The 21,170-nt window shown below is 40.0% G+C and overlaps 1 long non-coding RNA gene across 2 annotated transcripts in view; it reads right to left on the bottom strand.

Annotated features, from left to right (window-relative positions):
* Window positions 1-21,170, bottom strand: part of LOC143818327 (uncharacterized) — a 157,793-nt gene that overhangs the window by 58,619 nt on the left and 78,004 nt on the right. Inside the window, exon 2 of one of the 2 annotated variants that reach the window (XR_013224467.1) lies at window positions 9,239-9,294. The exons of the other annotated variant lie outside the window; for it this stretch is intronic. This is a non-coding gene — a long non-coding RNA (uncharacterized LOC143818327). The remainder of the gene's footprint in view (window positions 1-9,238; window positions 9,295-21,170) is intronic. 2 annotated transcript variants of the gene reach the window in all.

Below are 21,170 nucleotides of genomic sequence, written 5' to 3'. Positions count from 1 at the left end.
CTTTCGGGAGCTTAAGCGCCGCTTTTTGTCTGCCCCTGTGTTGCGCCAGCCTGATGTTTCTCTTCCCTTTCAGGTTGAGGTCGATGCTTCCGAGATCGGAGCGGGGGCGGTTTTGTCGCAGAAAAGTTCCGACTGCTCAGTGATGAGACCTTGTGCGTTCTTTTCTCGAAAATTTTCGGCCGCCAAGCGAAACTATGATGTTGGTAATCGGGAGCTTTTGGCCATGAAGTGGGCATTTGAGGAGTGGCGTCATTGGCTTGAGGGTGCCAGACATCAGGTGGTAGTTTTGACGGATCACAATAATCTGATTTATCTAGAGTCTGCCAGGCGCCTGAATCCTAGACAGGCACGATGGTCGTTGTTTTTTTCTCGGTTTAATTTTGTGGTTTCATACTTACCGGGTTCTAAAAATGTTAAGGCAGATGCTCTTTCTAGGAGTTTTGAGCCTGACTCTCCTGGGGATTCTGAACCTGCTGGTGTCCTTAAGGATGGGGTGGTTTTGTCTGCTGTCTCCCCAGATCTGCGACGTGCTTTGCAAGAATTTCAGGCGGATAGACCTGATCGTTGTCCGCCTGGTAGACTGTTTGTTCCTGATGATTGGACCAGTAGAGTCATCTCGGAAGTTCATTCTTCTTCGCTGGCAGGTCATCCTGGAATTTTTGGTACCAGAGATTTGGTGGCTAGATCCTTCTGGTGGCCTTCCCTGTCTCGGGATGTGCGTGTTTTTGTGCAGTCTTGTGATGTGTGTGCTCGGGCCAAGCCTTGTTGTTCTAGGGCTAGTGGGTTATTGTTGCCCTTGCCTGTTCCGAAGAGGCCTTGGACGCACATCTCTATGGACTTTATTTCTGATCTCCCTGTTTCTCAGAAGATGTCTGTCATCTGGGTGGTGTGTGACCGTTTTTCTAAAATGGTTCATTTGGTACCATTGCCTAAGTTGCCTTCCTCATCTGAGTTGGTCCCTCTATTTTTTCAAAATGTGGTTCGCTTGCATGGTATTCCGGAAAACATCGTTTCTGACAGGGGAACCCAGTTCGTGTCTAGATTTTGGCGGGCATTCTGTGCCAGGTTGGGCATTGATTTGTCTTTTTCGTCTGCATTCCATCCTCAGACTAATGGCCAGACGGAGCGAACTAATCAAACCTTGGAGACTTATTTGAGGTGTTTTGTGTCTGCTGATCAGGATGACTAGGTTGCCTTTTTGCCGTTGGCAGAATTTGCTCTTAATAATCGGGCTAGTTCTGCCACTTTGGTTTCTCCTTTCTTTTGCAATTCAGGGTTTCATCCTCGTTTTTCATCTGGTCAGGTGGAATCTTCGGATTGTCCTGGAGTGGATGCTGTGGTGGATCGGTTGCATCAGATTTGGGGACAAGTGGTGGACAATTTGAAGTTGTCCCAGGAGAGGACTCAGCAGTTTGCTAACCGCCGTCGTCGTGTTGGTCCTCGCCTTCGTGTTGGGGACTTGGTGTGGTTGTCTTCCCGTTTTGTCCCTATGAGGGTTTCTTCTCCTAAGTTTAAGCCTTGGTTCATCGGTCCTTATAGGATTTTGGAGATACTTAACCCTGTGTCCTTTCGTTTGGACCTCCCGGCATCTTTCGCTATCCATAATGTATTCCATCGGTCGTTGTTGCGGAGATATGAGGTTCCGGTGGTTCCTTCTACTGAACCTCCTGCTCCTGTGCTGGTGGAGGGTGAATTGGAGTACGTTGTAGAGAAGATCTTGGATTCCCGTATTTCCAGACGGAGACTACAATATCTGGTTAAATGGAAGGGCTATGGTCAGGAAGATAATTCTTGGGTAACTGCCTCTGATGTTCATGCCTCGGATTTGGTTTGTGCCTTTCATAGGGCTCATCCAGATCGCCCTGGCGGTTCTCGTGAGGGTTCGGTGCCCCCTCCTTAAGGGGGGGGTACTGTTGTGAATTCGCTTTTTGGGCTCCCCTGGTAGTTGCGGGTGGTACTGGTGACTTGTGTGTGCTTTGCTGTCTCAGTTCACCTGCTCCCATCAGTGTTTGGGAGTTTCCTATTTAGCCTTGCTCTCCAGTCATTTCCTTGCCGGTCATCATTGTAACCAGAGCCTTCGGTTGCATGTTCCTGCTACTAGTCTGCTGATCAGCTAAGTGGACTTTGTCCTTTTGTTTTGTATCTTTTGTCCAGTTTGCAGTTTTTGTTATTCTCTGTAGCTGGAAGCTCTTGCGGGCTGAAATTGCCACTCCTGTGTCATGAGTTGACACAGGAGTCTTAAAGTAATTTCAGGATGGTTTTTTGAAAGGGTTTTCAGTTGACCGTGAAGTCCTCTTTTGTATCCTTCTGCTATCTAGTAAGTGGACCTCTCTTTGCTAAATCTACTTTCATACTGTGTATGTCTTTTCCTCTTAACTCACCGTTATTACATGTGGGGGGCTGCTATCATCTTTTGGGGTATTTCCCTAGAGGTAAGCCAGGTCTGTTCCTTCCTCTACCAGGCGTAGTTAGTCCTCCGGCTGGCGCGTGGCATTTAGGAAGTCGTAGGTATGCTCCCTGGCTACTATTAGTTGTGTGGTAGATTTAGCTCACGGTCAGCTCGAGATTCCATCACCCAGAGCTCGTCCGTTATTTTTGTGTTCTGATGTTTCCCTGCCATTGGGAATCATGACACGAGACCGCATGTGACCGGTCACGTGACCAATCACAAACCGTGACGTCATCACAGGCCCTTCACCGAACAACAGCTATAGGAACGGACGCCGCTGAGGTCTGCAGGTGAGTATAACCATGTTTTTTATTTTTTTTATTATTTTTAAACATTCGATCTATTACTATAGATGCGGCATAGGCTGCATCTATAGTAAAAAGTTGGTCACACTTGTCAAACACTATGTTTGACAAGTGTGACCAACCTGTCAATCAGTTTTCCAAGCGATGCTACAGATCGCTTGGAAAACTCTAGCATTCTGCAAGCTAATTATGCTTGCAAAACGCTAGTTTTCTGCGGGTATATGCATGCTAATTCTGCATGCGATATACCCGCGGCAGGAGGCGCAGAATTGCCACGGAAATTTCCGCGGCAATTCTGCAACGTGTGAACTTAGCCTTAAAGGTTGCTACATCATTAGTCTGATAAACGCCTCCTATCTTATCAGTAGCTCAGCTTGCTGTTCTCTCCCTTCCTCATGTTTGACACTGAAGTTCTGTTTGTTCAGAACAACTGTTGTGTATCACAATCCCACCACAACATTACTGTAATATAAATCAGGCCTGCACAACATATAGGCTGCCAAAGAGTGTCTTGTGGCCCGCAAAGAACTGGGAGACTCTGGCTCCTATCTTCCTGCATTCAAATGTATTTGTATTTTTCAGATGAGAATACACTTGAACACTTTAGTGCCAGGACAGGCGCAGAGCGGCGCTCGTAGGCTTTGTCCCTACGTGCAACGGTGTGATGAGGTCATCACATTGCTGCTGTCACCGCAGAAGCAGTCAGTGTGGTGGCCAAAGCAGGAGACGTTAAAGGACCATGTAGGAACTAAAGATTAAATGTATGGAGTATTATTGTATAGGGGAAGAAGGCACACGTAGCACTGGGAGGATTCTTCAGTGCTGGTGTCAGGATAGGCAGGCGCCTGACCGCAACTATGTGATTTGCATATATTTGTCACATGCTGACTACATAGGATTGGCCTCAGACACAGTCTGGTCGAAATGTGGCCAGAATTATTCAAATGTGGTCAGAATAATTTTGTACTTAAAGGGTCTCTCTGGGGATATGTTTTTGATCCCAGTGGCTTCTGCTAGGTTAAAATAATAAACCTAGGCGTTAATCTGTCTATATAGATGACGTCAATTTCTGAACCCAATGACTGGTTGCAGTAGTCACCTCCGCTGTAGTCTGTCGTTAGCACTGCAGCCTGTCAACAAAAACCAATGCAGCGGTGGATGAGCAGTGCTTAACCTGAAGAGTGTAACTAACACCTACATTTATTATATGTAGCTAGCAGAAACCAATGGGGATATATAAGTTATACCAGGAATACTTCTCACATTTTAGCGCCAATAATGGAATTGTGTTCTGTATGAACAAACCCCCACTTTTTACTCTTTCGAGGCCAGATATGACTAATACATACAGAGCATTGCTGCATTTGAGAACAAATTACAACCACCTGGAACTATCTTGAGAAATGTACAACAGCACATCAAAGCATTACTTGAGTCACCCCTGCTCTCCCAGAGCTGTCTATAATCTGTATCTTAAAGCATAGAAAGCATATTTTTAATTCATGTAGAAAAACATAAATTATTCATTTTTCAGATAAAAATAACATTTTGGTAATGGGAGGCAGCATTTACTGGTCAGAATGTTTGCATGCATTCATAGATACAATTCACTGTGGTTTCTGCATTGCATTGCTCGACACATCACAAATTATGTTGTAAGTTCCTATGAAAAGTATCTAACACTTTAAATGATTCCAGTTGGAAAACAATGTATGATGGAAACTTTATCCATATGTAAAACACACCATCGTACAACTAGTGGAAGATCAGATAACATAAGTTTGTCTTTTTTTTTTTTTACTTCTCTGTCTTGCATAACCTTCTGTAGGATAGTTTGAATTACCAAGAGGTTTTCAGCCATTTGTTTTCTTACTGGGGCAAAATCCTGCAGCCCTTCTTGGAAGATCCAAGCATGCTAGGAATCTCTAGGTCTTGATTTTATTGACCAATTCTGAATTCCCAGCTGTTATATAAGAATATGTCTTCTTTGATGCGTAATTCCAACTACATTTGCTACCAAACTCAGATCATATTAATGGGTAATGGCACATAATAAGCAAGAGTAAATGTGTGAAGTTGTAGCAAACTAACAGCTGTCCTGTAAGCCACAGTATAAAAAAAGAATATGCAGACAAATAGCTGAGATATCTCCCATGATTTACACATATCCATGGTATTGTGTTTAATGGCTGAAAAATTTAAATTTATAATTTTTTTTATAAAAACCCTTTTTAAATGCTAAAGTACTCCAATAAAAAAGTGCTCTCCTCCTGGTCCAGTACTTTCCAGCGATGTCAGTGCTGTACTGCCCAGTGGACACATGACATTGTTATGTCACCTGACTGTTGACCAGCCACAGCTTCCATTAGACGGAACTGATCGAAGCATGAAGGCTACACTCCATCAGCCGGCACATGTCATGTGACAGCCAATAGACAAAGTGTCGACATCATTAGAGTGGCAATGATCTAAGAGATGAGTGTTTCTTTTATTTTGTATGGGTCACTTTAATATTTAAGATGGAGTTGTTCAGTGGATGTTCCTTTAAATCATCCCGACTCCCAACATTTGTTTTTTTTTACCAAAAAATGGAGTATGAAATCTGACAATAAAAAACATGATACTCCACTATATAAAATATACCACCACGAAATGACTGAAATGCACAACAAAGCTGTTACAGTAATAAAAAACCATTAACATACATAACCCTCCCCATCTTGATGTTACCTCAAGAATAGCAACTTATCAGTCCGACAACATCAGAATGCGGCAGCGATGATTGCTCGTGGGCCAGTCGATGATCGGCGGGTCAAGAAATGACGAGCAGGGAAGAACACAGTCTTTTTCCTTGTCAGAGTCCAGAGATAATAAACAATTGAAAGCAGGTATAGCGAGAAACCACTCACGGCAGGTGACCTGGCTTCCCCATCAGTGCATGCGCGCATCTATGTCCTGACTGTGGGACTTGTCACTCATGGTCAGCGATGTCAGCAAGGACCGGATGCATCTTTGTCGGCAGTCTCTGGTCGTGGCTTTCAGACTCTTCTGGCTTGGGCCTGCTCTGACTATCTTAGCCACGCCCCCTACTCCTGAGTGCAAAGGTCGGTCAAGGGCCTTATGCTTTTCCCCATGCACCTGGGTGACAGCCCCGACAGTTCCGGATCCGTCACGGAGTAGGTATGCCTGATCTGGGTCTTCTCCTTACACTGACACCAATACAGATCGAAGTGGCGATTGAAGGAGACTTGAGGCTCAAGTGAAGAAATCCGGAACTCCTTCAGATCTTTGAGGCTAGTGATGCCACTTATTTTTGTTAGACCTCAGACTATATTAATAATATGTTCTGTTCATATCTGCATATTGGCTTATGTTTATAATGGAAACTACAGAACACCTATAGGAATATACCGTATTTTCTGGTGTATAAGATGACTGGGCGTATAAGACGACCCCCAACTTTTCCATATAAAATATGGAGTTTGGGATATACCCGCCGTATAAGACGGGGGTCATCTTATACGGCGTGTGCAGTGTGGATGGTTCCCAGGATCTGGAGGAGAGGAGACTCTCTTTCAGGCCCTGGGATCCATATTCATGTAAAAAAAGAATAAAAATAAAAAATATAGGATATACTCACCCTTCGATGGCTCCTGGCTCTCAGCGGTGCACACGACCGCGACGTCATCGAAGGTCCTTCACTCACTGCATCCTTAGGAACGGAGGACGCCGCTTGCACCGCTGAGAGCTGGGGGCCATCAGAGAGTACGTATATCCCATATTTTTTATTTTTATTCTTTTTTTTACATGAATATGGATCCCAGGGCCTGAAAGAGAGTCTCCTCTCCTTCAGACCCTGGGAACCATACAGGACCGCTCCCTGCACACGCCGTACCCGGCATATAAGACGACCCCGACTTTTGAGATGATTTTCAGGGGTTAAAAAGTCGTCTTATACGCCGGAAAATACAGTAATAGTGGAGGTGTGAAAAAAAGTGGATTTTACATGCGATATACTTCAACATAAACCATTTTTTTAAAAAAAGAGAACTAGCAGTGTCTTCCTTATCTGCTGACTTCAAACTTGTTATGACTAGTGTCCTCCATTCATACGGCTCCGGGTAATATTAGGAATGCATACACAACATATAGGTGCTTGTGTCTGCAAAGTTAAAAATGACAAAACGTTTTAGGCAAGTGAAATAAAACAGTATTATGTATCATAGTGCAAGCTTATAAAGTTTGCAAATTTATAAAAATAGTAAAATACATTTGTATAGAGCTATTGCCAGTCATTCTCTTGCATGTACTTTATGAAATGATTACTGTAATAATAATAGATTTTACATTTCTAAATCGTCACTATTGGTGCACCTAGATAATAAGCTTTTTAATATGGTTATTTAAACAGTGCTCTACTTACATAGTCGGAGCAAGAACATGGTAGGTGATAAGTGTGCGCAATAAAAGGCTAGTACTTACTTTGTATTAAATATCTCAATATTTTAGAAATCACTTAACCCCTTCAACCTCAAGCCTGTTTTCACCTTACTGACCAAGCCAATCTTTTCAATTCTGGCCACTTTCACTTTATGAGGTCATAATTCTGGAACACTTCAATTGCTTCCACTGATTCTGAGATTTTTTTGTGACATATTGTACTTCACAATAGTAGTAAAATTTCTTTGATATGACTTATTTATTTATTATTTATGGAAATTTTGGAAATTTTGCAAAAATGTTGAACATTTTCAAACGTTTAATCTTTATACCCTTAAATCAGAGAGTTATTTCACACAAAATAGTTCATAAATAAAATTTCCCTCAAGTCTTATTTACATCAACACAATTTTTGAAACATAATTTTTTTTTATTAGGTAGTTATAAGGGTTAAAAGTTGACCGGCGATTTCTCATTTTTACAACAAAATTTGCCACACCATTTTTTTAGGGACCACATTTGAAGTGACTTTGGAGGACCTATATGACAGAAAATACCCAAAAGTGACACCATTCTAAAAACAGCAGCCCTCAGGGTATTCAAAACCACATTCAAGAAGTTTATTAACCCTTCAAGTGTTTCACAGGAGTTTATGGAATGTTGAAGGAAAATATAAACATATAACTTTTTATCACAAAAATTTTCTTTTAGACGCAATTTTTTTATTTTCATAAGGTTAACTGGAGAAATTGCACCATCCAATTTGTTGCACAATTTCTCCTGAGCATGGTGATACCCCATATGTGGGGGAAATCAACTGTCTCCTCGCATGACAGGGTTTGGAAGGGATGGAGCGCCATTTTACTTTCTAAATGTAAAATTTGCTGGAATAATTAGTGGCTGCCATGTCGCGTTTGGAGAGCCTCTGATGTGTCTAAACAGTGGAAGCCCCCCCACAAGTGACACCATTTTGGAAACTAGACCCCTCAGGGAACTTATCAAGATGTGCATTGAGCACCTTGAAACCCCAGGTGCTTCACAGAAATTTATAATGTTGAGCTGTGAAAATAAAAGAAAAACCACAACTTTCCAACAAAAATTATATTTAGCACCAAACATTGCATTTTCAGAAGGGTAACTGGAGAAATTTCATATGCAATTTGTTGTGCAATGTCTTCTGAGAATGCCGATACCCAATATGTGGGGGAAATCTATTGTTTGGGCACACGACAGGACTCAGATGGGAAGGAGCGCCATTTTACTTTCTAAATGTAAAATTTGCTGGAACAATTAGCAGATGCCATATTGCGTTTGGAGAGCCCCTGATGTGCCTCAACAGTGGAAACCCCACACCAGTAATTCCATTTTGGAAACTAGACCCCACAGGGAACTTATCTACATGTGTGGTGAGCATCTTGAAACCCCAGGTGCTTCACAGAAGTTTTCAACGTTGAGCCGTGAAAATAAAAAAAATCACATCTTTCCCACAAAAATTATTTTTAGGGCCAAATTTTGCATTTTCAGAAGGGTAACTTGAGAAATTGCACCATTCAACTGGTGGGTGGTAAAAAAGCTACAGAAGAAAGCTTATAGCAGCAAAGGATTGCTTAGAACATTCACATGTCAGTATGGAGTATATAAAGCCTTCTAATCCTGTACAAGATGAGCTAAGTGATTTGGCAGACTTAATTCATCCAGTGGTAGAACATTTGCCAATCCCTTGTGAAGCAGATGTGCCTAAATAAAGCTATGATCTATTCCACAGCTATTTCCACCACATGTTGGTGACTTCTTCTGTTCTGTCATAAAGATTTCTAAAGTGAATTTGCAATGGCAGAATTTTAATCTCATTGGATAATTATTTAGGAGTACTATATAAGATAAATTCTGTTCCACCATCTTTAATAATTATGTTGTTTCCAGGGTCTAACAATTGTTGGGAATTTGAATATAGTGTATTACCAATGCTACTGTGACTCAAGTGACAAGATAAGCATACAAGCCACATGAGGAAGGGAAAAAAAAGGGAAAATCATCAGCTCACCAGTGAAGGAGGAATGCCAGATAGGGTGCGGTGCACGGATCACTCCAGGCCGGTTCCTGGGATGAATATACAGAGATAAGAGTGCTCATCCTGCAGCTGCTATAGCAAAGCAAAAAAATCTGAAACTTCACATTCATTTAGATTAACATTAAAAACTAGGAAAAAATAAAATCATGGCATTAGATGTCTGGTCTACACGTTTCAAGCAAAACGCTCTTAATCATGACCATGATGGAAAGCATTTTGCTTGAGACTCACAGACCAGATATCTGGAAGTCTAATGCCATGATTTAATTTTTTCCCAGTTTTTAATGTTAATCTAAATGAATGTGAAGTTTTATTTTTTTTTGTTTTCATATAGCGGTTGTTGGATGAATAATCTTTTTCTCCTGACAAAATAAGTCTTTAAATCTGAATTATTATTATTATGTTTTTAATGCGACTATTTTACTACCACATGACTGTGACACCATGCCATTATTGTTGTATCTACCAACCTTCATTCTTTTGACAAATAAATTGACGTCCTTTGTATAAGCTCCTTCGGTATCAAATCTTTATTAATCAATATGTTAATCATGTGGTCCTAGACTTACATTATGTGCTGTGCAGTTGTAAGCTTTTATTGATATCCAGAATGGTGGCAGGTCGGTGATGTATGTGATTTGCAAAATCAGGGGGGGAGTGAAGCCATCGGCAATTACTGTCTATTTTCTTTTTCCTGTTGTGGTCGAATGGTGGTTTATCTGATTCACACTGTGCACAGGTGACACACAGGAGTTTTAGGGACAGCCATAGAGGAGCGAGGGCGCCTATCTCATAATAATTGTAGAGCGCCAACCTCCGCTGATAGGCAGTTTCAATTAGGATCAACAGTGTGAGGGATATATTAGTTCAGCACGGTTGTTTGCATGTTGACTGTATGTTTCATGTTTTTAAAGTGATTCAATAAACATTAAGTTTTATCTTCAATATCATTATAACATAAGGTTCTTTTTTTTTCGATTTTACAAAGGGGAAACATAAGGATTTAGAAAGGGTTGTCCGCATGTTGAACAACCCCTTTAAGTAACATGCAGAGCCAATGAAGGGGATCTGAATCTACTTTGACAACCTTCAGGGGCAAAATCACTATGATGCTCCCTCAAAAAATTGTATAGAGAGTGAGTAGAGAGGATACTGTATGATGGTATTATTATTTTTTTATATCACAGAAACTTGGCATTTTGACAGGGGTGTCAAGACTTTGTATATCCACTGTACATATAGAATCTACTGTATGTTATGTTCAATACAACTAATGTTAATACAAATACTGCATTAAGCCGTACAATACAAGCAGGGAAGCCTGTGCAACTGGTTCTGCTAAACACCTTAATCTTAACAGATGGTAAACATTGAGCGAGAGGAAAGGGATATCGGTGATTTCTGACATATGTCTCTCCAGCTGTCGCATGACTACAACTCCTAGCATTCCCTGATAACATGTGGTTGTTAGAACACGCTGGAAGCTGTAGTTTTGCAACAGCTGAAGAATGTGAGTGACTGTGCCATAAAATTCGGCTACGTGTGGGACACGAGTCATGTTCTGCAGCCAGAGGTGCATTACGCAGACACTATTCTGCCCCTACACGTGTACAGCTGCAGGACATTTTTTCCAAACAGTATTATGTCTTATCTTTTTATTTAAAGATTGTTAGATAGAAAACATTTACTGACAGGCAAATTCACTACAAAAATAGCCTTCTGCTCGAATAGCAAGACAATGCATGGGATATAATAGAAAATTTGACAATTGTCGGAACACTATTGTAGTAATTTTTTAAATATTCCTCATTTCTAATCCAACCATCTGGGTGCTCTCCCCATCTGCCATTTGCCGACCTTCATGGTGTTGCTGTTGGTCATTTACAACATCACCGACCTGCCACCATTCTGGATATCAATAAAAGCTTACAACTGCACAGCACATAATGGAAATCTAGGAGCACATAAATAATAATAATAATCTTTATTTTTATGTAGCGCTAACATATTCCGCAGCGCTTTACAGTTTGCACACATTATCATCGCTGTCCCCGATGGGGCTCACAATCTTGAATCTGAATTCCCTGGTACTAGCGTGGCCAGGCTTAATTAAATCTCGATAACCTAGGTAAGCCCGACCCTGTGGCACAGGACATCCACAAACCACGTGCGCATCTCCGTGCATAACACCTACATACAAAAGTTTCATTATTCTCAGTCAAAAGTTTTCTATTGTAATATCCTTACAGATGTCAGAAATGGGGTACAGTATAAGAGCAAGGCTTTTTTGGCATTCTTTAAATTAAATTTGTGCCTAACCCCAAGATTTCCCATCAAGTATTAGTGTCAATGTACCATATTTATTTTTATTATGTTATACATTGTTTTATGACATGCCTGATGTGTTACATTGTCCACAAAGTCTATAAAAATATGTTAGTGGAATGTTAGTGTTTAGCATGTGAAGCAAGGATACTATGATTATTATTTTATGCTGTCTAATTCTCACTCTCAAGATGATCGGTGGCACAGATATCTGGCAGCAACCTATGTTTCCCCATTGCTCCATTAAACAGCATAGTCATTTAGCTAACGTAAATATTCAAGTTATTGAGGAAATCAAGTTTAATAAGTGATTGAACAATCATTCAACTGTTGTAATCATATGCCTATGGCTTAAACAAATTGAGAAAGCAATTATTGCTCTAGATTGTAGACTTTATGAAATGATGAGAGCTATTGGGTGGCTTTTGATAGTTTCAATAGTGATGAAGAACTGAAAACTATCAAGTAGGGTAAGTATAAAGATTTAATTTAATTCAGGACTAATTTTTTTTCACTGATCTGATAAATTTAGGATGTTTGGACTGAAGTGCTTATTACTTTTGGATTCTCGTTTAAGATCTAAATTGATTTGGGGGACTTGTCTCTGGTATGATTAATATAAGGGCTCTGGTCTGAGATCTCAATATGTATTGCTATAAAGGGTGTGGATGGACTGTAGTAGCAAGGACCCAAGATGTCATGGTAGCAAACCAAGAAATCTCAAACTATTTATATGTGCATATAGATCTTTCAACCACAAGTCCAGTAATACCTTTACTTGGCCAGTCCATTTCTCTGTTACTGAGAAATCAATATTTGAATTGATATGAAAATAAGGCTGAAAAGCTATTGCAGCTCTGTCACTCCAGCTCTATTCCCTGCCTAGACTGTTATAAAAGCATTGTGGTTAGCACAGTTTTGGAAACATTGTGGTAATGAGTGTAATTTCTCATTGCACTCATTTAAAGGGAACCTGTCAAACAATTGACACTGCCTCTTTAAACTATTAATATGATTGTTTATTTTTTGACCAAGGACATCCCCATCCCCCACCAACTTAGTGTCTCCAAGCTGCTGGCTCAGAGTCACCATATTGATGCTGAGGACAGAGAAGACCCCTGACCCACATAGCACAGGATGGACCAGAACTGACAAGCTCCAGTGATCCCACAGCCCAAGCCTCCCATAGTAGCTAGGATTACAGGTGTGCGCCACAGCACCCAGCTTAATGAATGTGTAGTCCTCTAAAAGATAAGCATGACCCCAAAGCATTGTTTCAGCAGCAAGAAGTCGCAGTTTGATATTGTGTCTTGAACTGCACGGTAGTCTGCCGATGTACTTCTAGCTTCTCAACCATACACTGTGTTCCTTAACTTGGCGAGGGTGTAGGGTTTTACAGTCATATTATTGGTTTTGGGGAGGGTAAAAATTTCTGATAAGTTCCCTTTAAAGGCAAATTCTGGGCAAAATGAATACACTACCCAGTGCATGGCATGAGGGGCAGGACATATCACAGGTCTTCTGAGTTTAGTGTTCAGTTTTCTCTGAAGCCCTTTGTGATGCACCAACTCTGCAGGACCTGCACTAGGAATAGCACAGTGTTTTCCCCAAATTTCTCCTCTATGTTTAATTGAAGCAGGTATTATAATCTACAATTTTCTCTGTGACCAGAAAAGGCTGTACCCCACTGTTCAAAATAGACTGAGCAGCACTAGTGCTCAAACTTTAAAATATCTATTCTTCAGAAACTTCCTGTGAACGTCTGTTCTGCTGTTTATGTCGATAGTTACTGACCCTTCGGAGTTCACAAGGCTGGAATCAGACACTATGTGGTGTATACTACACAGTTTAACCAGTATGAAAGCTTTGCTATTTGATCCGACCTATTTTGATATATGGTGGTAGTTGTAATGATTGGTGTGTGATGGTTGGTTAAACGACAAGAGCAAAACATATTTTTTTCAGAATTCAAACACTTTTTGAGTGATTTCCATCCATTGAAATAAATGATGCACATTGCTCTTCAAGTGAGAAACAAATCTAGTTTACAAGGTAAGACACAGTCCGGTTGCCTGGAAAGGGAAGTTAGTTATAACTTAGAGATTAAGACTTTGCATTGAAAAGAAACTAAAATTTCTTATCTATGGTACTCATTGCTGAAAGTTCAAAAAATTATTGGCTTTCTATGAATCTGTAGCTGTTTTATGGCTCCTCAGCCTTTCAGTTCTAAACCACAAACTGGAGAGGTCACCTGTTATGAATAGAGTTATGTTTTCATAGAACTGAGCTACTAGAGAACAATTCTCTATAGCTAATTAGATGCCTGCTGTGCCATTTTTTTATGACGTACTATGTTCACGCATCTGAGAAGACCAACTAAGGCTAGGTTTACATTGATGTTGGACCCAGGATAGATACTGTAAGTAGACGTTGTTTGGAGGTGGCCGTTTACACACCAGGGCCTGTTTCATTAAAGCGAACACATCAGCAGGATTTTGCTAAGTAATCTACAGGAATTGTCAGGTTGGTGCTGTTATAATGTTTAAAATGATACCTGGGGTGAAGAAATCCATCTTGTGATTCTTGTGTTATCAGTGTTAGAAGTTGTCAGTTAATGATATGCTCGTGATCCGGGGCGGGGCTGTGGGCAGGGACTTATCTTCCTCCTCTAAGCCACTATGTCAGTGGTCACCTGGGGTCGCTAAAATGGCTACCACAGACAAACTTGGCACAAGTCACTCAATTTAGCAAATCCCATATGTTGCGCTGGTCTTCACCCTTTAACCCCTGTACAGGGATCTGGGCTTACAAAGGGGTCCTGAGTTGGGGACATAAAGTCAGTTTCTGGATGGTGGTGCAGGTTGACAAAAAAAATAGTCCGGTAGCCACGTCAGCACTAGGAAGTCAGTGCAGGCCAAAATCTTAATGATAAAGGCAGATGCCGTAATGCGCGTCGGAGTGGACGCATCCACGGGACAGCTGATGACCCCTGCTTTCACTGCATAGCAGATACTTTTCAGTTTTGTATATGCGGCAGCAAGTTATTTCTCTACAGTACTATAATGATTATCTTGATATACACCAGGCTGCACTATTGCCTTAATATGGTATTACATGCACATGCACTTTATAAATCTTACTTGAATTATACTTTCTTACACATCTTCAATTTGCCTACTGCATCTTGGTTTTCTATTAACTTGCAGCAATTCATTATTATGATATACCAAGCATTCACATATGCACTTTTTATGATCTACCATTTATGATATTGTAATTCACTCTGCTGCTACTATTTAACTCCAACGTGTGATCTCAGCTTGTCGCTTGTGTATTGCGTCCATTTCTTTCCTGGCTATTTCTTCCCTCTTGCACCTCATTTTAATCTACTTCTTGTAATTATTCAAGTTATATTTTCTTCACTCACTCCAGGGTTGAATAAATTCATTTTTTTTTCTTCTTTCATTATTTATCCCAGTCGATATGCCCCCTTTTATGTCCTGGGTTCACATGTGGTGGTGAATATACTCTCTCTGATATATCGGATATCACCACCTATTATATCTATGCACTACGACTCATACATGTGTACTTTTCAGTAGAGTAGTAAAAAATCTGGCTGAGATGAAAATCACGAATGTCTCCTGGGAATATAATTCCTAGAGGACACAGGACTAGAGTTGTTGCCTTGAGTCACCTACAGCGAGGTTACCGAAGCAGAGACCTGAAGAGCTGGCACCAATACAGATGTCACAGTAACTTACTCCAGAAATGTACTACAGTACCTGACTGGTGTACAATTGTGGCAGTGGCACATGTCAGTTAAGAGAAGTGCTGAATTCATTAATTGGTGTGTGCCTATTAATGAATTAGGCATATCATACTCCAGTAAGCGAGTTCATTAAGACTGGAGTGCACAATGCCATTCTTAATCGGCCTCGAGATGTTTTGTTGGGATTAGCATCCGAAAAATCTTTTCTTATGTTAGCTAAAATAAAAGTGAATGGGAGTGAACTTCATTACCACACATAGGGATGAGCCGTTATGTCTATTGTTATGATCCGGTGACCTTGGAGCCGCATGAAACTTTCTCTGGAGTAGGTGGAAACTATACTGACCGCAGATCCTGAACTAACACCGCAACTAGAAGTAGCCGTGGGGTGTGCCTAACAAACCCTAGACATCTCGACACAGCCGGAGGACTAAATACCCCTATAGATGGAAATAGGAATACTACCTTGCCTCAGAGCAGAACCCCAAAGGATAGGCAGCCCCCACGAATATTGACTGTGAGTAGGAGAAGAAAAGACACACGCAGGCAGAAAACAAGATTTAGCAAAAGAGGCCACTCTAGCTAAATAGGAAAGGATAGGACAGAATACTAGGCGGTCAGTATTAAAACCCTTCAAAAAATATCCACAGCAGATAATACAAAAAATTCCACAATCTAACTAAAGACGTGGAATGAATATCTGCAACCCCAGAGAATCCAACAAGACTGAGAAAATACTGACACAATCTAAGCTGGACAAGAAAACACAAAAGAATAGCACTGAATCATGAACCACACAGCATGTGTGCCACAGAAAAAAACCAGACACTTATCTTTGCTGATTTGGCAGAAAGGCAGGAGGAACCAGGCAGAGGTCCAACACCTCCCAACAACAATTGACAACTGGCAAGGACTAATGGATCCTGCACACCTAAATACCTCAGTCAGAACTGCAATCAGCAGAAACACCTGACCAGGACTGCAACTCAGGGACAACTGCATTACCACCTACCACCACCGGAGGGAACCCAAAAGCAGAATTCACAACAGTCTTTGTACTGTACATGGCACATACAGCTTTTCAACATAGGTGCCTGGAATCCCATGGATCAAATACTGATAGATGATTTGCTTTCAATTATATGTTGAACTGACAATAAAACAATAATAACTTTCGAGGTGGCTTTGCTACAATATAATCTACAATAGGAAATTGTAGGAAATAAACCAGAGTATCTGGATCAATAAAGTTTAAAAGGGCTTTGCCACAATAATACAGTTCTACTGTAGATTTCTCTTTTTTTTCATTGGGTACAAAGTTTGCTCATCCCTGTTAAAGTGCCAGTTTTTCGTCATGTAAAAAAATAATAAAAAAAAAATTATTTCAGAGCTTTTTCCACCATTAGTTTCAGCTGGTGCCTCGGGAGATGTAAAAGCTTGTCAGGAAGACACCAGTACTGTGAATGACATAGTAGATGGAGAGACTTGTTACTGTTCTTGCATCGAGATCTAGGAGCTTCAAGCTACACATCTGGATGCTTATATAATGCTGTATGTATCAGGAGGTTTATGTATAATGAAGGCAAATAAGTCCTTCTGGGACACTTTGGGATCTGTATGTGAGAAGCAGGCTCAGGCCATGCATGACTGATGCTGGGGTGAAGAATTTAACTGATTTAGAAATTGTCAACATCACATCTAAAAAAATTGGTATAGCCTGGAAAAGTATGTGGTACTAATGAAAATAGATGGAGTGTCAATATTCTACTAAGTCACATTATTGTGTATAAATAGAGCAAGTTAGAGAGGCAGAGTCACTCAGAAACAAAGCTGACCAGAGGTCCACCAATCTGTGAACAGCTGCATCTAAAAATTGTGCAACAATCTCAGAAAAATGTTTCTCAATATAAAATTTCAAAAACCTTGGCCATCACATCATCTACAATACATAATTTTGTCAAATGATTCAGAGAATCTGGAGAAATCCATGCGCACAAGAGACTAGGCCGATGGTCAATATTGGATGTTAGTGATCTCCGGACTCTCAGGCGGCATTGCATTAAAAACAGGCTCAGGAATACTTCCACAATTCATTGTGTATGATCATATTTAACTGTGCAATTTGCAAATGCAAGTTAAAGCTTTATTATGCAAAAACGAAGCCATATATCAATGCAATCCAGAAACACTGCCATTTTCTCTGGGCCAAAGCACAATTGAAGTGGACTGTGGGAAAATGAAAAATTGTTCTGTGGTCAGATTAATCAAACTTTGAAATTCTTTATGGAAACCACAGATGCCTTGTCCTGCAATATCAATAAGGGAGGGACCATATAGGTTTTTATCAGCGTACAGTTCAAAATCCTCCATCTCTGATGGTATGGGGCTATATTACTGCCAATGGCGTGGCAACTTACGTTTCTTGAAAGGCACTGTCAATGCTAAGCATTATATAGAAATTTTAGAACAACATATAAATGATCTTATCCAGATGTCTATTTCGGGGAAGACCTTGATACCACATACTGGATTCATCATAACAGCATGGCTTCACAGAAGAAGAGTTCGAGTGATGAACTGACCACCTGCAGTTCAGATCTTTCACCAACAGAAAACACTTGTTGCATTATAAAACAAAAAATCTGGCAAAGTCCCAGGACTATTGAGCAACTGGAATCCAACACCAGACAAGAATGGGACAATATTCCATTCCCAAAACTCCAGAAACTGGTCTTCTCACTTACCAGACATCTATAGACTGTTGTAGAAAGAGAGGGAATGTAACACGATGGTAGTCATGGCACTGTCCTAACGTTTATAGATGTTTTATTGCCATAATTTTCTAAATGAGTTAATTTTTTTCAACAGAAATGAAAAAATGTCTACGTTTGAACTTCTGATATGTTGCCACTGAATGTCTATTTTATTTGGGCATTGACTGTAATCACTGTGCAGAAAGTATATGGCAGTGTTGTGCGGATACTTCATTGGATGTTTTTACGTTTTTAGGTTTTGTCCTCATTATGCTCCAGTGATAATGTGTTGAGATGACATATGACCACTGCAGACAATCACTGGTTTCAGTAGTTACTTCACTGATTTGGTGCAGCCAGTGATTGGTTACAATGGTTACATGTCTTTGATGGGGTTCAGTGAGCAGTGAGCTGGTGGGGAAGTCAAAAGGTGACAGGTTGGAGTGGTAGGTGGTATGGAAGGAGAGTATTACTTAGTTTGATATTTGATAGTATTGTAAGCTTTGGAAAAAGTAATTCAAGGAACTGGTCAACCTAGTGTTAGCTTGTGTAGGCACGTATACAGTTGAATAGAGGATAAATATATTTGTAGGAAAAATAGCATAAGAATTCCACAATGCGGAATATAAAAAAAGCATCCTTCCAGTACATTACAGTTTTTATATATTTTTTGCATTACTATGACTTTACATACAGAACATTGTCTTTCCTGTGGCCAGAAACAATGGTTTTATAAAATAACTCTAGTCCATTTTTCTGAAATTATGCTGCATGAGTCTAAATGGAAAATAAAGCTATAGTTCTATTTTTACTTGTTCATTCTCTAGCCTCCAGCTGGTTTAATAAATCCCTTTGCTCAAAAAAGACCTTTCTGACAGAAGGGGAGACAGATTGGTTCATACAAACTTATTCCACGTATGCATTTGTTCTAGAATTAGAGAACGTTTTTGAAATTCTAAATAAAGACAAGTTTTCTATGTTCAGTAAGTAAGGAGGAATAACACAATAAGTCACCTGCACGGCTGGGTTTAAAAGGTGACATGACTCATGTTCCAGGCATTTTGTGCACAAGCTGATATTTTTTGTTTGTATAAACCCTGCAAGTTCTGTAAGTTTAGTGTCTCACCTGATTTTCATGTAGATTCAACTTAAAACCTCCCTGATGTTTAAAAATCAAAAATGTAGGCACATTAGTATCTATTCACAGGGGCAAATTAAGAGCCTTTGGACTGATTCATCAGTGTTTTTGTGCTTATTCTTTGTCTGGTTTTGTGTATTTTCCGACTTTTTTTCTTTGCAGACTGCTCATTATTCTCTTTTCTACATGTGCTTGCCTGTTGTTGTTTTTTTTGTTTGTTTTTCGCTTTGTGGGGGGTGACTTGGGGGAGATTAACAATTCTAGATGTCATCACTTCATTCATACAGCACAGCTCCACTCCTATACTCCTTGGTGTACTTATAGTACACCTGTATTTTGCACAATTTTTGCACCATTTTGCGTCTTTTTGCTTCAAAAGGTCACAAAAACAGTTGAAGTCAAGAAAAAAGACCATTTTTGACTCTGCACTAAAATCGTGAATTGCACACGCCAGTTTGAAGAATGTGACGCCCAACATGGCAACTAATACCACAAGACAAAAAAAGAAACTGACTTTAAAAAAGTAAATGATGAATCGTGGCCTTTATTTTTTTGCAAATATATATGAACGCATGCATGTATAAATAATACAATTCTGTACAGCCCGCTGCTACACAGTTTTTTTAGTTTTTTTTTTAGAATACTTTGTAGTTCAACATGGAATTCAACGGTGAAGCTTGAATTCTGATTTTGAGCTTCAACTATCAGAACTCCCCATTTGCCACCTACTGTCCTATTATGTGACAAGATAGGCCTTAGAGTTTGTTCAAGTCCCCCGACTACAATTCGAGTGCCACCCTGAACCTAGTATAACTACAATCCTAATGGAAATATAGTGTTCCATCAGCTTTGTTTTAGAACTAGATTACCGTACCTATCCTTAGGCAACTATCATGTGTGATATCACTGCTAGTGAAAATTCTACTTTCTAAGCTGAAAAGTGAAGCAAAGTTGTCATACAAAAGTTGCCATCTACATACTCTGAAAACTTCTTTTTTCAGACACATTTGGAATAAGATATATAGAGGCTTAATAATATGGTTTTAGTTCCGAATGCCACATATTGTAATGCATTTATGCTAGAGAATGTGCTTCATTATGTAAAACATATGTTCTAAAGAAAAGTTTATAGTTATGCAGAATGTGTGGAACACCATAATTTCCTGCAGCACTGAACCCAGAAGAAAATTAATTGAACACTACAAGAATGTACATCCTCAATCCATACGTTGCTCTGATGTAAGAATCCTGGCAATTAACATAGTCACTGACCTGTGATGTTATTTTATCTTTTATTGTAATCAGGTTGACTTCTCTTTATAGTAGCAGCTTTACACAGTGTGCAACTGGAATAATAATTTAGCTGCTCTGAAAACATACTGTATATTTATAGTTTGCATTTGGATGGGTTGTACTTCTCCCAGTTAACATGATAAAGATTTCCTTATTTCTTTTTGTTGCTCATATTGTGCTAACCTGTTCCATAACAATGTACAAACATTATCACAAACACATCACTCTATATCGCCAGTGGATCTAGCAAGTTGTCAGATTTATATCTGGACCTGCGCCTGTTTTATTCTCTTCTGATATTGATTAGTCTTTGTTTTAGAGGTGCTGTTGTCAGAAAAGGCTGTTCACACTGCTTTCCAACCTGCCTATCTGTTCTAATACAGGTGATACCAGAGGTGATGAGGTACGAAGAAACTACTCACATTGATGCCCACCCTGTCTTTCTGATGTGGTAGTGAAAATACCAGGGGTCCTAAGGTAAGAAGAAGCTGAACACACTGATGTCTACTCTGTCTATCTGATCTCATACTGGAGATATCAAGGGTTCCGAGGTAAGAAGAGGCCTCTCACATGGCAGTCCATCCTGTTTATCTGATCTAATACTGAAGATGCCAGGGATTCTAA

Source organism: Ranitomeya variabilis, chromosome 3 (assembly GCF_051348905.1).
Source record: "Ranitomeya variabilis isolate aRanVar5 chromosome 3, aRanVar5.hap1, whole genome shotgun sequence".
Classification (NCBI taxonomy): Eukaryota; Metazoa; Chordata; class Amphibia; order Anura; family Dendrobatidae; genus Ranitomeya; species Ranitomeya variabilis.
Note: the sequence above shows the minus strand (reverse complement) of the source record. Positions and strands in the feature narration are given on the sequence as shown.